Genomic DNA, 12,678 nt, shown 5'->3' on the forward strand with positions numbered 1-12,678 from the left:
AACAGGTCCGGGGAAAAAAAAATCGCTGGCATTCTCAGCGCTGTCAAAATAAAGGTCCGTCGCTCCGTCAAAATAAAAGTCGCCGTGCTTGCGTCACTCCCTTACCCCTCCTACCAGTTCCTATGGCCACTTGGCCAGTGCAAACGCAAACAGCAAAACCGAGTTTGGGGGAGAGTAGTTCATAGAACTGTTTAGAAGTGGACAGTTCCTATAACTAAGTTCCTGTAACTACTTGGTCGGAAAGCGGCTTAAGATGACCCTTTGATCCAAGGTAAGCTGTTGTGTTTGCGGGCAAAGATTCAAGATTGCTGGAGTTCTGTTTTTAAAGTGCTGCGAGCCTCTACACCCGGTGTTGTGAGTGTTGGCGATTTGGAAAAAAATAGACATGTGCATCGTACTCTGTTAAGAGCTCAACCATCTGTCTGTTTAACTCTCTCATTTCAGAGTCTGATATAGCATCTGTGGAATCTAGAGAGGATGATCTACCGGATGACGATATCTGGTTATTGGTGACGTCAGAGCAAGAACTTTCTCCTCGGTGATGGTACCAATTGCTGTTCATTCACTTCCTTCTCCTCCTTCAAGTTGTTCTTCACTCCTGCATCAAGGCCCTGAAGGTGCCTCCGTGTCATCTAGTAGAGTTCCTGATCCTCGAGCCTCCCTCTAGTTCATGATTCCTTGCCTAATGAACCCTCAGTGACATCAGAGGACACTGTCACTACTGTAAGTGCAACGTCTGCGTCAGACTACCTTGAACAACTGCATTCCAATGTCCACTCCTGTTTGCCAGATCTGGGCCACAAGCAAGCCATAGCAATGCCCCATGTCAGCCAAGAGCAAAGAAAATAAACCAGACCTGGACCTTATCTGAGCCACAAAATATGTGTATATTAAATATGGAGTCATCTCAACCTTAATAAGCCTGTTAACATGTAGAATCAATGAAGGAAAAAAAATAGAACAGAAAAAGAGACGAGCAGAAACACAAGAACTACAACTGACTTCAGCCACAGTCTTAGATGAAATCATCTGAAGATAAAAGAAGACATTAAATTTCTCAAGATCTCAGCAGAGGAGGATTAAACAACTCCACATTACCAGCTTTACTTACTAACCAGATTGACTTTTTTTTCTGTTAGGCATTGAGGCTCGATATGTAGTTGGCTTTATAAAATCATGTGTAGTGTTGTTGTCATCCTTCCTGTACTCTGTCTTTTTGGGCAGTAAAGTGATTTGGTCTATCACTTCCATTCTTCCCTGGTGAGTTGTCTATTTTCTTTCCTTTCCCACAATCGCGATTCACAGTCTAAATATGTGTTTGTCGAATCAATAGGGAATGTGTGTGAGGTCCGTGAGGTGGTGAGGTAGTATAAGGTAAGAATCTCACCTAGAAGGAAAGGAATTTTTTATGATTGTTTTATTGAGGACAGTGGTTTACATCATTTATTTGATCAGTGTTCTTGAGTTTGAGTGAGTTTTTATTTCAGGTGTGGCCTCATAGCGCTAGCTGTTGTTTCAGGTGGCTGATTGATATAATTGTAAAGCTTATGTGTAAGCTAATTAATTCTGATTAAGACTCCTCCCTGAACATCCAGCTACCCTGTATCTTGGTCTCTCATTGGCCGTAGGTCATTGTCAATGTAATTTTTAGTCAGAACTCATTTCACACAGCAGGATTTTGAATCACAGACAGGTCCAGATATTTGGCATGCCAAATATCTCATGGGCATCAGCGACACATCGTCAATTCTCTCAGATTGCGTCTTTGATAATGTACAGCAGCCATATCACCCTGTTACCCAAGACTGGTTGCCCACTGAAGCTAAGCAGGGCTGAGCCTGGTTAGTACCTGGATGGGAGACCTCCTGGGAAAACTAGGTTGCTGCTGGAAGAGGTGTTAGCGAGGCCAGCAGGGGGTGCTCACCCTGTGGTCTATGTGGGTCCTAATGCCCCAGTATAGTGACGGGGACACTATACTGCCAAAAGAGCACCGTCCTTCGGATGAGACGTAAAACTGAGGTCCTGACTCTATGTGGTCATTAAAAATCCCAGGATTTCCTTCGAAAAAGAGTAGGGGTGTAACCCCGGCATCCTGGCCAAATCTTCCCCTTGGCCTCTGTCCATCATGGCCTCCTAATCATCCCCATATACTGATTGGCTTCATCACTGTCTCCTCTCCACCAGTAAGCTGGTGTGTGGTGAGCGTTCTGGCGCAATATGGCTGCCGTCGCATCATCCAAGTGGATGCTGCACATTGGTGGTGGTTGAGGAGATTCCCCCCTTCCATATGTAAAGCGCTTTGAGGTCTCAGAAAAAGCGCTATATATATGTAACGAATTATTATTATTATTACAGTGTGCGATTGTCACTCGTGTGAACGAGCACCGCTTTGCCTCCGATTTCTGGCATTTGTCTGCGATTTCACAAAATCTGTCTGCGAGTGAAAATCGGGGCTAAAATCGTGCAGTGTCAACTCGGCATTAATCAACCAAGTGTTAAGCGTATATGTGACAGTAAGTTAATCTTGTTTTCTGGAATATAATATATGGTAGCAAATGATTACCATATTCATATACAATAGTATATTAGAAAAAAATTACAATATATTACCATGGTGTATGCAATAAAAATTACCATTATCATGTGTTTTTTGGAAACTTGCATATCAATACTTTTTAAACAGACATATGGATACTCTATCATTCACTCATCTGTCAGTGTAAGTTGTAATGTGTTTAAATCTATCTGGACATGAGGGCCTAGAGTTTTAGGGGATTTCAGTACGTCTCCTCAGGGTAAACAGTAATTTCTTTGTCTTAAACAGTTCCATAGACAATGTAAACAGATGCTCTAGAGAATATAAACGTTCTCTCTCACCATTGTTGAGATTCATGTGCTGATTGTTGATGTTTGTGTGTGTCATCGTGGATTCACTTTTTGTGCTCATGTTTGTTAAAATCTTCTAACTGATTGTTATAATATTGCTGGATATCTTGCTGCACTAACACTTTCTGGTTTCTGGAGTTGTTTAATCCTCCTCTGCTGAGATCTTCACAGATTTAATGTCTTTTATCTTCAGTTGATTTCATCTTAGGCTGTGGCTGGAAGTCAGTCCACCCTGTAAAGGTGACGCAGAGGGGTCCTGACCAAGTGTCAATATGTGACGAGTTGGGTGTGAGAACGAGTTCACTCTAAAAAATGCTATGTTGGCTTTAATTAACTTTTTTATGTCAACAGGTCCCACGTAACTAGGTTGCGTTGGATTTATGTAACATTATTTATTTCAATTAACTTAAGTTAATTACATAAGGTTAATCCAATGCCGTTTAGTTGAATAAGGTTAACAGTCTTAATTTTGTCCAAAACAATTAAGTTAATTAAGTTCAATTATCCAAAACAAATCAACCAAAACAAATAATTAATAAAAAATTATTTGTTTTGGTTGAATGTACAAATATTAATTTTAGGATAATTGAACTTAATTAACTTGAACTTGAACTTGAACTTAATAAATTGAAGGTAACACAATATGTCAATATCTAGGTTGTATTAAGGGGCGGTCACACTGCACTTTTTGTTTCATTGACTTCCATTCATATGCATGCAAATGCGTCAGACCAGAAACGCAGGCTAATACGAAAAGTTCAAGTTTGGTGAACTCTGAGCTGTGAATTTGCATCACGTGAGGATGTGTGACCAGAAGAAGATTGATACTAACCACTATAATGTGGAAGTAACTTTTACTGTACCTTCTGATCACACTGCACAAAACTGCATAGAGCGCATTCGACTCTCGAGGGAGCTGAAAGCATTCACTGTGATGCGTTCACTGTGAGAAGCTCCATCTGTGTTTGACTTTCTCTTGAGAGATGATTTTGAGAGATGGTTTGGTTCCCACAGCTGCTGAGGCGGCAGGGTAGGATTGATTGTGAGGTCGCATCATCTCACCATGATCACTCAGATTGAAATATGTTTCTTCTAATTTTCTTTTATTTTAATTTGTATTTTAAACAATATCTGTAAAATTAACCACTCGGCTGCTATAAGTATTATGCCATTAATGACAAATTAATTTAATTAAATTTTTTTATACAGAAAGAAATTACTGTATTATTCATACAGTATTTCTTCTGTTTTCTTAAATTACATAAACATTTTCATGAAGCTCGATTGGACTAGTTTTGGCCGTGATTTTGGCAAGTTTTGATTAGCAATTGGGCTGGTTTTGTTATGCAGACCTGGCAACCAGAGCTGGACGCAGGGTTTTATAAATACGGAGTCCCAAAACTGATTTTGCAAAACTCGAAGGGCTGGTCGAGGCTGAGGCCAAGAACCTTTCCCTCAAGGTAGCTTTTTTATCAGCCATTTCTTCTCTGAGGAGAGTAGGAGTTCTTCAGGTGCTCTTTATATCTCATGGGTGCCTGGAGTTTGCTCCTGGCGATATTAAGGCTATCTTGCATCCCAGGCCGGGCTATGTGCCTAAAGTGCCATCTAATGTGGCACGGCTATACGGTTCTGCAGGATTTTCATCCTCCACCTCACATGACGGCAGATGAAGAAAGACTTCATTTGCTCTGCCCTGTCAGAGCTCTCAAAATTGATGTCCAGAGGTCTTCTTCATGGCGGAAGTCACATCAGTTGCTGGTGTGTTTCGGGTTGCCCAAGAAGGGGCTTCCCGCATCCAAACAGACCATCAGCAACTGGATCGTTCAGGCTATATCTATGACCTATCAGGTGCGCAGTTTGCCTTCACCTTTGGCCATGAGGGCGCATTCAACCGGAGGCATGGCGTCCTCTAGAGCCCTCCTCCAAGGGCCCCGATCCAAGAAGTGTGAGATGCAGCAGGATGGGCCACCCCTCATACTTTTATTCGATTTCATAGTCTGGACATCCCATCTACACCAGGCACTCTAGTGCTCTCGTCCTAAGTGCGCCTGTGCGCAGCTTCATTCATGCTTCAGAGCCGCTACGCTGAGGGACGTTCCCCAAAGTGTCATCATCGACGCAGTGTCTCGTTCCCTTCTCAGGGAACAAGGGTTACAGTCGTCACCTGAGACGTTTCTCATGGAGGAGCTTCGGAAGCATACAAGGAGGAGCGACGACAGTGAAGGACGAGAGAGGACCAGGGGCCTAAGGCCTGATATATAAACATTGCGTACGCACTAAAAAGACATAAAAATTTGTGTACGTAATTTTCCACGCACCTATTGGAATTTATAAAAAAATAAACTTAGCGTAATTATGTGCGCACACTCTAATAAGCTTAATAAAGCCTGATTGTCGGTCCATCGGTCGTATTTTTTAAACTCCATTGTTGTTCCGAATAACAAACAACTCTTACTGCACACTGCAACAGACTTTTAAAAATGGTGGTTGAAGTAAAATATGGCATGAACTCAACCAATTAGCATGTTCAGCGCCCAAGTCCCACCCCCGAAAGTTCCTGAACTTTGAAAAAGTACTATCTCGCCAGCAGGGAGTTTCTGAGGGAGACATTTTTACCCGGGACTTCATTTAGACCCTGGTCCCTGCGGACGAAACCAAGTGTGCCGCACAAGTCCTGAAAAGTGAAGCCAAAGCGTCTTGATCAATCCCAGGGGGTTGGTCCCAGTATAAGTCATGAACCCCGCCCTCCCCATGAAGTCTAATGGGACGTGATGGAAACTAAACAATGAAATTACACTTCAAATACATTTTTCCAAAGATATTTTCTGTCATTTTAGGTAGTTTTTATCATACTGATGTAAGTTTAAGTGTTTGTTTTTTTTAAAATAAGTTTGGTCTTAGTTATATGATGCCATAAAACGGTAATGTGACGTCATGATTGACAGCTGAGATTGACAGCTTCTCTAAACGAAGTAGTCACTGAGGCACCAATAGACTTTTTGAGGGGATTTTCGGGAGGAGATTGGAGCCTCAACTTTTAATGTCCATAACTGTTTATTTGACACTGACATAATGAGTTGCTCTACAGTAATCGTTTCTGCGAGAGTGAGGGCGGGACCTTGATATCGCGGCTCCACTTTACGCTCACTGCTGCACAGACTCGGGTCCTGCGTTCACTACTGCGCAGAATCAGGTCCCAAATCAGCCAGCGCCATATTAGGACTTTGGCGGCTTCCCTTTTCACCAATGGAAGAGAGTGAAGGTGCCTCATCCATCTTTTTTACAGTCTATGGTCGAAACACAACGAGTACCACCCCAAAGTCCCTAGATCCTGGGGAAAGTTCCTGCGGTGGAAACGTGGTTAATATGTAAGTACTGTGACAAGTCCCAGTTAGTAAAAATAAATACTAAAAACTAATAAATACTAGTATAAAAAATAAATAGATATACAGAAAAGAAAAGTAAGTGTTAGTATTAATGGGTGATGAAAAATATGCGTCTTTAGCCATTTCTTTACTATGTCTGTCTTTACAGTACAGAAAATAAAATAATCGCCTTATATCATTAACTTTAACAGTTTTTATCACTGTATATTAATTACAATGAAACAATCAGCAGAGACAGTCAAAAGTAGTTTCTAAATATTGCATCCTGTATTGCATATATTTGTTTGTTTTTATTTATTTGTTGTGGGTCAAATGAGGAGATATAAGCTGTGAGGAACGTTCAACTTGTAATGGTTTTGTGTTCTCTTACAAATGTTTTTAAAAAGGTCCCCCTCAAATCCCATCTTTTTTCCATCACCACGTCCCTTTAAGGGCTCCGAAGGGGTCTGACTGTTTAAAGGAATTTGAAAGTGAAATGGAATGTTTGCATCGTTTTATTGTGCTGTTTTCTTTCTCTTCAAATAAAAATATCCTACTTAAGGTGACGCCACATTGATAATGCTGTATCGAAAACACATGCATAGACATAGAGGATTCAGAAGATTCTTGCAGGATCCTCACTGGTTGTCGTTTTAAACCACAATGATGCATGTTAGGACTCTCTTACTTTTAAACCTTTCACACCAACTGATGAGGGCAGAAATACCTGTGAAACGAGTTAGTTACTGAATCTGTTTTATATGAAATGCACTTTTCTTTAAACGTTGGCTTATCTTTAGTTTCTGTTTCAAGTGTGCTCAAACTACAGCCATTCCCTCTAGAAACATGTGGTTGTAATAAATGCCCCTGACAGACCTCCTGCAGATAAAACTCCCTCAGCCCATAATTAATTCCAGACAGAGGAATAGTGATAGAGAAAGAAAGGAATTTATTAAAAGAGAATTATTGATTCCTGAGTTTCACAAGTATAGAAATACTAGATTTTCTATGTTCTAAAGAATATGTAAGTGGTGCTGTCCTGTTTAAAGCTCTCTGCCAAAATGCTAGGGTTTTGTGGGTAATTTCCAGGGTGGCACTATGCAGTTGGTACGGTGTCTTTTGTGTCTTTTAGTGTGTTGAGGTTGCTAGGGCATTGATACAGGTCAAGTGAAAACTCCCTCCTCTGGTTTCTGAAATATTATTTTCCCAAGATACTGTATCTGTGCCCCCCTTTTCCGTTTACTGTATTGCTCTGAGATCTTTCATTTCAGTCACAGCTTGTTCAATGCAGAGACTTGTCATAGAGTTAAACAATAATGTATTCAGTTATCATTGAATTACCCTAATTCATTTTGAAACCCTGACTTTTTTCTTCCAAGGAAGACAAAAGGGGAAATTGTACAAATGTTGACACTGCTTTTGCACACAATATAAAAGAATAGGGATGATTTTTTGAGTATATAACTGCTTTTTTATCTTTGTATAACTGCAATTAAAGGCTATGGAATACTTTTAGGGTGGGGGGTTTTCCCCAGCCCCTGGCTATACAGGAATCTAAAGCAATTAAAAAAAAAAAAAAAAAAAAATGCTTTTTGTGTTCCACAGAAGAAAGTCATTTACATGTAGGTTTGAAATGGTGACGCAAATTATTTATTTATTTTTCTTGGTGAACTATTCTTTTAAGAACACTTTCAGTCTACTTGTGCTACATTAATGCTGGTGTGTGCTTTCTAACTTCACCCCACTGCTGTTGTTTATGTTCCAGAATGTCTGGCATTCATTTTTCCATTTCTCTCTCTCTCTCTCCTTCTCTCGGTAGTCATGGATTTACAATTCCCTACATGAGTTTGTTTAAACTTTCTCAGGACTTTAAAATAATCCCCATACCAGTCATCAGTCCACCCATGAGGTTGCTTCACTGTCCATCCCACAGCCGTTTTATTCCCCTGTCTGTCCACCCACTGAATTTCTCCCACTTTTTGTTTTTACCTCAGTCGGGGTAAAAAGTCTTAAATATAATATTGATATTATATCAATATTATAAAACCACAATATTAATATAATTTAAATATTTAATAATAGTCTATACTAGTCTACCTTGTGTAAGCTAACTGTCTGCCCTTCACCGATCAATGTCTTTTTATCCATCCTTATTCCTGCAAAGAAAAAAGTTAGACTAGAATATTTCTAAAGTAAATACTTTTTTAGATATATTTGTTTAAATTACAACTCAAACGTTTTAAGATTCTGCATAACAGAATGCTCTCCCACAGAGAGTGAAAGTTGAGATTTGAGATTATCACACAGACTCATTCCCTAAACATGAGGAGTGAAAGTTCACACACACTTGTACCTTCACTCCTCCTGGAGCTGTTTCACGGGGCTGCTGATTCATCCTGGTGCCTGTTTCTTCACGGTGGGGTGTCCTTTGTGAGTCAGACGACCAGATGGGTTGGGAAAACATTCTTGTAATCAACTTCCTATGTCGGCACGAATGGCCATTTCAAAGATATGTTCGTGAGTTTCACACATAACTGACCAAGACATTTGACACTGAATCATGATATTATTCAAGTCCAGGAATGATTCGTTGTCTGGGTCACAAAGAGACTATGATTATTATCATAAAAAGAGACTCACTTATAAGAGTCAGCCACTATGAATCAGTCTGTGAAAGAGCCAGGGGTCTATATGCATCATGTGATGTCTTTCCTATTACAGACACCCCCATAAACGTCTGTCCACAGTCTCAGAAATGGCTGCAGGAGTTGCTGTACTCATTGGATAAGCAAACATTCAGAGATGATAGTATGTGCGTCAGATTTGCTATGTTGTTCAGTAATTTCCGTCTAGCATGTGAACTTTCCTACCCTGGTCACACACTTGATCCTGTTTGCACTAGCTTGGACTTTCCTTTTCCTGGATCTGTTCTCAAATCTCCTTTACTTTCCGCAGTGTCCGAGCTGTTGTCTTTTTAATGTATCCTGTCTGTCTGTCCACATACTCATATTTTTCCTGTCCTTTTGCAGTCCTCTCTATTTATAACTCCAGTGTTTCTGAAGCCTCAGATTATAGGCAGGTATACCCTTCATCTCATGCGTCTCCTGAGCTCTGATCATTAAACCAAATTGGTAGCCCTTACGCAAAGAAAATATATTTCCTTATATATGAATGATCAATATATTAAATGATTTAATGATATATTGAAAATACACAGAATAGTATGTTGAATAATACATAATGAATTACCCGGAATTTACATATATTGAAAAATATGTGACAATATATTTGCTAATATCATAATAAATGTAATTTTATATTCAGTGTATGTTTGTACATACATACATTCACATTAATATGGGAACAATGTTTTTTGTATATGTATCAATAGCCATGGTGAATGCATATATAAAAGTATATTGAGAAATATAAGCACTAGTTTCCCATATATGAAAATGTATTACGTAATATATAGCATTATATTTTGCAGTATATTCCCATATATTTTGTTAAGTAAGGAAGGCATCTGGAGCCACAAACATCACTGGGCTTTTTGTAATCATCATCTGAAAAACAAAGACTGCTCTCAATGCCTCTCATAATTTTTGTTACTTCAGTAATTAGAAGTCTAGCACTGCTAGATGTAGACACCAAACATTATTCCCACAGTCAGTAAACTTGCTCACTATTCAGCACATCATATTTCTGGCCACCCACCCACTTACTTTTTGTGTGTGTGTGTGTGTGTGACTCGTCTCCATCATATCCTCTAGTCTAAACCATGTTCTATGTCAAACTTTATTCTCACAGCCTGTTTCTGTTAGTGATCTACAGTAATCTCTAAAAGTTTGTAAAATGCATGTGATCTTTTTGTGAACGATTCACCCACATCTGTCTATTTAAAAGAAAAAAAACTCAATATTTAGTTAGTAAAAATGATAGGTGCTTATGTTTTGTTACAACCTTAATTACATTTGAATGCTCAGGCATTTGCCCGAGATACTGATATATCAGCTACACAAAATATATACAATACAGGTAGATCTAAATTCAGGTATAAGTTTGATATCATTTTTGTTTTATGTGATGAAAGTCCTTTTCCGACTTGATGAAAATACACTCAAAAAATAATTAACCCTTATTTAAATTTAGTTACTGAACATTAAACATTAACATAAACCAACATCTTTCCCTATACTGAAAAACACTTTTGTACATGGTAACACTTTACAATAAGGTTCATTAGTTAACTATATTAATTAATAATGAACTGCACTTATACAGCATTTATTAATCTTTGTTAATATTAATTTCAACATTTACTAATACTTTATTAAAATCTTGTTAACATAAGTTAATGCACTGTGCATGAACAAGTAATTTACATTAACAAAGATTGACAAATACAGTAACAAATGTATTGCTCATGGTTAGTTCATGTTAATACATTAATGTCAACTAATGAACCTTATTATTGTTGTGGTTACCATTGTGCAGAAGAGTAGCGCTGTCAATTTGCGATTTTCACTTTGATGCAACTTAATGTGTTAGATATGGGGTATAGTAATGTTACTGCATTGATTCAGTTCTTGAATAACAATAGTTTAATAAATAGTGTATAATATAGAATATAATACAGGAGGGTACAAAGATGTGAGTGTGCAAGGTGTATATATTGTGTGTAGAAATAAGTATGAAAGTATGGGATTAGAGTCATTTTAGGTATAATAGTATGAGTAATAATAGAGGTGCTTCTCTTTCTCAAGGCTGTAATGTTTGGTGCTGGAGGTTCAACACCTGAATACGCTGAACACGCTGAACACCTAGCGCTGGTTGGGCTTCTGGTTCTGTTCTGGCTGGGAGTGGGAAGGGGGAGGAAATCTGATCCGGAAAGTGTTTCTGATCCAAGTTACCAGCAGATGGCAGTAATGCACTGTTTAGTGCGGTTTGCCAATAAGAAGAAGAACTTAATGTGTTTAACAACCCCAAATCCCAGTTTCTCACTGAAGCAAAATTGTTTTGTTTGTTCTATGGATGGGTCAGCTAAACAGAGACTATTAACTTCTATTATTCCTTTTAATTATACAAATACCTCTAGACACTTAGACACGTCATACTCAGGTAATAGAGTGGTGCAGGTGTGACGTCTCTTTGTAGGCCAACCGGCAGTTCGCATCACACTGTTTCCCTTTTATGTTTATGATACTTACATGTTTTGTCCATCAAGATAATTATCACAGATGAACACAACTTTTATGAAGTTTGAAGCCTAAATGCAGTCATCAGAAGTAAAAAGCTAAAGGAAGGCTATAAACGAACTACACCACGGTCCCACGACTTCAACGTCACAATCACTGAGCTTCCCACAACTCTTTCAGTTTTTATCTAAAAACATTTTCCCAGAACGTTTGAGTTAGAATAGTTTGTAAGAGCACAATAATGAGCATAATGAGGCTGTAGAAGCGGGCTGAGTTCACCTTTTCAGCGTGATGATGTTTAACCTCCTGGACAGCTTCTGTAGTCTCATTTAGACACTTGTTAGCAACCGCCTATTTCAAAACACACAACTGTGGATTATTGATGTATTTTATGTCGTAGAATAAAATGTGGAAGTGTCTTGAGCTTGTGTTCACCACAGACCTTATTTCAGCCACCGATCAAAAAACCCATTGACTTTGGGACGAAGAAGTGCTAAAACGCGTTTTTGCCTACAAAGTGATGTCATATACCTGCAACACTCTATAGACATTGCCACGTTTCCACCGCAGGAACTTTCCCCAGGAACTATAGGGACTTTTGTGTGGGATACTCTGTGTGTTTCGACCGCAGGAACAGAGTCTAAATGAAGTTCCGGGTAAAAATGTCCCCGTCAGAAAGTCCCTGCTTGATAGCTAGTACTTTTTTAAAGTTCAGGAACTTTCGTGGGTGGGACTTGGGCGCTGAACATGCTGATTGGTTGAGTTCATGCTACATTTTGATTGACTCCACGGAGCATTTCATTTCAAGCAGCATTTTTAAAAACCTGTTGTGGTGCGCGCAGTCCTACGTCACCGGACTAATTTGCCTTATCTTCACTGTACTTTAGACCGGTGGGGGTGATCTCAGTGAATCCGCAATGATTCATGGGATTACACAGATTGTCCCCAGCGGTGAACCATTGAAATCCCAAACCGTTTTGATACAGTTATGACGTAACGAAGTCTCGTTTACTGAAACCATGTGACTTTGGCAGTTTGAAACACGCTCCGAACCACTGATTTCGAAACAAAAGATTCATAAAGGTTTCAGCTTCATGAAGCAGCGCCCATCACTAGCAGGTGCGCATGTGTGAACGTGTCCGTTGTATGTTGGGTCATTGCAACTCACTTAAGTTAAAACAGCATTCCCTTGTTTTATGTTACATAAAAAGTAGGTTACAACAACAAAA

The sequence above is a fragment of the Rutilus rutilus genome (assembly GCF_951802725.1).
Source record: "Rutilus rutilus genome assembly, chromosome: 9".
Classification (NCBI taxonomy): domain Eukaryota; kingdom Metazoa; phylum Chordata; class Actinopteri; order Cypriniformes; family Leuciscidae; genus Rutilus; species Rutilus rutilus.